General features: G+C 36.3%; 1 pseudogene; it reads right to left on the bottom strand.

Moving 5' to 3' along the window:
• Positions 1-1,645: 1,645 nt before the first annotated feature.
• Positions 1,646-2,565, bottom strand: LOC123242859 (annotated as a pseudogene).
• Between the last annotated feature and the right edge of the window lie 3,007 nt (positions 2,566-5,572).

The raw sequence follows: 5,572 nt of genomic DNA, 5'->3' as shown, positions 1-5,572 counted from the left end.
TGTTTGGTCCTATAAAATTAACATTTTACCTGTGACTTGGAAAATACAAGATGGCATCCTTATCAAATTTTCACATTACATAAAGCTTGAGGTTTAGATTGTTTATTGGGAAGAACAGAAAAGTTTGAAATTTTTATGAGAATAAATGTAAAGTTTTACATTTGGGTTCAACAAATCAACTTTATAAGTATAATATGGAATCCTAGAAAGACTTATATGAAATGATGCAAATTGAGAACCAGGAGAACATTGTACAAAGTAACAGCAATACTATAAAATGAATAACTGTGAATGAATGAACTATTATCAGCAATGCAAGGATCTTGGATAACTACCAGGGACTCATGATGAAGAAGGTGATCCACTACCACAGAAGGAACTGATAGAGTCTGAAAGCAGATTAAAACATACCCTTCTTCACTTTATTTCCTCCATATATTTTTCCTATAGAGTGATATGTGTCTTTCTTCACAATGTGAAAAAATGGAAATATGTAACATGTACAACCTATATCATATTATCTGCTATCTTGGGGAGGTGGAAAGGTTGAGAGGAAGAGAACATGGATCACACAGTATCTGAAACTATTATTAAATACCATACCAACATGAAAAGCAATTTTTAAATTAAAATAAGGATAATATGAGAAAGGTATGGTTTAATAGCTTTATATCTATAAAAGGAGATCTTGGTGTTTTAGTATACTATAAGCTTGATATGAGATGACATTGAAATATGGGAGCCAAAAAGTCAAATGCTCTCTTGTGTCACATTCAGAGAGATATAGATCTCAGGAATAAGGAATGGACAGTTCTACAGTTCTCTGCCCTACTTAGAATACATCCTGAGTATTGTGTTCATTTCTAGGGATCATAGTTTAAGGAGGACAAGAAAACGTTCAGGGGCTAAGTTTAATAGTAAAAGGCCTTGAATTCATCCCAGATGAGAACTGATGAAAAAAATTGTGATGATCATCTGATGGAGAGAACACTTAGAAGGAACTTGATAGCTGTCTTCAAGCACTTGGGAGGCTATCAAGTAAAAACAAATTAAGACTTATTATGGTGCACCCTAGAAATAGGACATATGGGTAAAATGCTATTAAAAAGGTAAATATAAATTTTATGAGAGGAAAAATTTCATAACAATTAAATAACTTCAAAAGTATAACATTCTGCCTCAAGAAGTAGTACATTCACTCTTTTTTTATGTTTCTTTTAAAAGAATACATTAAGGTTAAAAATACAGAAAGATAACTAGCTTTAATTTACTGTACCCACAATATTTCACCTAAACCCTAAGTTAAAAAAACACAAAGCCATTGAAATCCCAACAAGTCCTTTCCCATTATATTTCTTTAATTCCTTTCTTCCCCCACTGATGTTGGGTTTCAACCTGTCACTTAGACCAGGATTCTGAAACTTATGAACTGTCTATATAGTCCAACCTTGCTTAAACCTGGAGCCAGCCAGCAAAACATGGAGAGCATAGAGACCCTCTACTTGTATATAAGTAAGACATCTTTCACTAATGTAAACCAACCAACCACAAAATCACATAACAGAGACACTAAAAAGGAGGGAAACCAGTGGTAAGGAGCCCTGGAAAGAGTACTTTTTCTAGGAGGAAAAATTAACTGCCCAGATTATGACTTGATTACAGGTACCCCAATGGGATCTAAGAATTGCGTTTGAGCATCACTGGCCTGCCGATAATCATAGTCCTCTTCTGACTTGCTATGGGTCAGCTGTATGTTCATGGAGTAGCTTGGAAGATATTCTATGGGGTGGGGGTATTAAAACTCATAGAAGTCTGTGATTTCATGGGATAAGCCCCACTAGTAGTATTTCCAAAGGTAGTCCCCAAGTCACTGGCAGGGTAAGAATGCTGAAATATCTGATGCTGATAGGAGCCCTCACCACTATTCTGGAACTGATTATTCCAAGTCTGGATGCTCCATACTGGAAGGGTTCCAGAAGAACTAACCATATAGTCCTGGTGAAATGGAGAGTAGAGACTCATGTACTCCCCAAAAGCTGATCCATTCTGAACATTACGGTTGCCATTCTTTGACCACATGCTATCTTTCTGCCATCTCTTTGATTTCATTCTCTGGTTCTGAAACTAGGTCTTGACCTGTTTGTAAATAAAGTTCAAATTCTCAGCCACATTTCGGATCTGCTGTGGGCTTAGGTATTTCTGCTCCACAAATCTGCTGTTGAGTACATTCAGTTGAGCCTGAGAGAAGATCTTAGGTTTTTTGACCGGGCTTTGATCTTTTCCCTGATGGGTCTTGGGTTTGTTCTGGGAGGAAAGGCTATTTGAAGTAGGGCTAGTGGCAGAATCAGGAGGATCTTAAATAAATTTATCCATGGATGAAGGAGCAGGAGAAATTGCTGTTCTTGGCTGGAGCTTTCCTGGACTCTGTATGTGGCAATAGAGTAACGGCTTGGGGAAGGTAAGAGACCCCGGCTGGGACGAGGAGATCTAGGTGTAGTAAGTGTGATTGGCATCACCTTTGGGCTGGCAAGACTGGCATTGCTGAGGGTGAGAACAGGAGCTCATGTTTTAGAGGAGATGCTGGAAAGAAGCTATCCAACCTGGGCAGTTGAAGTAAGTCACGGTAAGTATCAGTATATTCACTCTTATTAGAAGTTTTTAAGAAAGGCCTACCACTTATATCATAATCATTTTCATCACAGTATTAACTAAAATATGATTCAACTCTGAAATTTTATAATCCTCCAATTCTGTAAGCTGACTAAGTATGCATTCTTTCAAATGAAGGATAGCTAGTAAGGGTCCAAATGAAAGGCTCCCCAAAAAACTGAATGATTCACAAGGTGATCTTGTTTGTAAATGACATTATGCTGATTACAGCTAGCCTTAAAAATATGCAGAGTCCCTTAACTGTGATATAAAATCCAAAAAGGAGAAAGGAAAAGTAGATAAAGGATGTCTATTGTTTAGACCAGTGATTCCCAAAGTGGGTGCTACTGCCCCCTGATGGGTGCTGCAGTGATCCAGGGGAGTGGTGATGGCCATAGGTGCATTTATCTTTCCTATTAATTGCTATTAAAATTTTTTAAAATTAATTTCCAGGAGGCTAAGTAATATTTTTTCTGGAAAGGGGGCGGTAGGTCAAAAAAGTTTGGGAACCACTGCTTTAGACTATGAGGTACAATTGGGTGGAGAGTCTACTCAAGAAGACTATCAATATTATATATCTTGAATAGACATTAGACAATGAGCTTAACCCAAAACTAAAGAGGAGGAAGATATAAAACTATTACATTTGGAAAACTGTGTAAAACTTTTAGTCATCCCAAGCATCTTCCAATTTTTAACTCAAATATTCTTCCAGTTATGCTATATAACTAAAAGAAATGGAATACCACAGTCGATGGAGACTCAAAATTGAAAGTGACCCAAAGGGCAACAGAGAGATGCAAGATGTACATAAACAGGCTGCAGTGTATAATCAATGGGGAATTGAATGTGAGCAAGTGGCATAAAAGATTTAACATCAGAGAGAAATATGAGTGCAAAAGAAGGTAGTCTGGTCATGTAGTAAAAGCAAAGGAATAATGGATGGATGTAGCTTGTGTTGCATTGGGTTCATATAAAGTGAAGACATCTAGAGAAAGGGCCCCAACACACTACGGAAACTCCCAGTATTTGTTGGAGGATATGGACAAGAGCTACACTGAATAAGGAGGTTTAACTGGTTCCAGTCTGCAAAACTAGAGGGAGAATTAACTTGGATGAAATCAAATAAAATATAAATGCATATTCCTCATCCTTGATATTAAAAAAGAACTGCACAAGTACAAAATAGTGGAATTATCCTTTAATGTTCACATAAGAAAAAGACATTTTAATGGAATGTAATCTTAATATGTCAAGGCTGTGATATATCTAGGAAGAGGAAAGAGGAAGCAATAAGTATTTATATAGTGTCTATTCTGTTTTAGACACTGTGCCAGGCATTTTACAAATATTAACTTATTTGAGACTTACAATAAGTCTTTGACATAGGTGCTGTTATTTTCTCCAAATTATAGTTGAGGAAACTTTAGCAAACAGAGGTTAAATAACTTGCCTAGTCACACACCCGTAAGTATCTGAGATTGAATTTGAACTCAGATCTTCCTGATTCCAGTTGATTCTGGCCAAAAATTGTTCTGTGATCTTAGTGAAAGGGACTAGACCTAGGAATTCAGTGGTATATAAAATTCACTGATAAGGAACCTCCTTCTACCAATGTATGTTGGCATCTTCTCTGCAATTTATAATCTAAGAATTCACTACAAAACTGAGAGATTGAACAACTTTACTAGGACCAGGCAGTGTTCCTTGATCTGAGGATACTATCTGCCACACAATGTTGACTCTCTCCTGTTCCTATAGAATCATCAATCAAACCATCTGGATCTCTAGCCACTACTCCATACTGTCTCGCTGTAATCTTAGGATGCATAATATAAATATAGTTTTAAGAACAAGGGAGTTGGCAATATGTACTTTGCCCTGATAAAATCACATCTGAAATATCACATCCCATCTCAGAGCAATATTTTAAGAGGGAAAATGGTAGCTCAAGCAGTGGAACAGACTCAGAATGGTGAAGAGGATGCCAAATTTGTTGGCCCATTTCTTGTACAATTGTTTAGTCTTTTTCAATCATATAGTATTCTTCATAATCATAATTCAATATTGTCATATTGAATTATATAATTCATATATATAATTATATAATATAAAAATAATAAAATCAATCATAATCATAATTCAAAATCTGGGATTTCCTTGTCATAGATACTGGAATGGTTTGCCATTTCCTTCTTTAGCTCATTTTTACATATGAGAAAATTGAGGTAAACAGGATTAAGTGACTTACCTTGTTCTACTTGGCTTGTAAGTATCTAAGGCTGGATTTGAACATAGGTCTTCCTGACTCCAGACAACACTCCCAATCCACTAACTACCTCTTCCTGTACAGTAATCCCCTCAATATATAATATCATATTTAACACACAGTAGGCTGGTTAAATTTAGTTAAATACTTTGCACTAAATATTTCTCCCTGTTTCCAAATCACTTACATGTATTGTCATCTAGCCTACATCTTTCCATTTTGTCCCTGAGGATGCTGTAATAGACTGTCAAAAGCCTTGATGAAATCCATGTATACTGTGTTTATAGCATTCCTCTGAACTGCCAGTCGGCTTACCCTGTCAAATAGGAAATGAGCTTAGTCTAGCATGACTTGTTCTTAATTAACTCATAGTGGTTCATGATAATTTTTCCAGGAATTGACACGAAGCTCACCAACCTATAATTAGAAGAATCCATCATTTTCACATTTTTGAGAATTAGAACAATATTTGCCCTTCTTTAGTCATAGGACACCTCTCTGATAATCCATAAGTTTTCAAAGACCACTGACAGTGGTTTTGCAATCAAATATACAAGTACTTTTATCACCTTAGAGCTTAAGTCACTAAGACCTAATGGGTAGCTGGTATATTGAATTCATTTATGGAAGTCCTATGGCTCTCTTCTTATCTGC

This window comes from Gracilinanus agilis, chromosome 3, assembly GCF_016433145.1.
Source record: "Gracilinanus agilis isolate LMUSP501 chromosome 3, AgileGrace, whole genome shotgun sequence".
Lineage (NCBI taxonomy): Eukaryota > Metazoa > Chordata > Mammalia > Didelphimorphia > Didelphidae > Gracilinanus > Gracilinanus agilis.
This window is presented reverse-complemented; position numbering and strand designations above follow the sequence as displayed.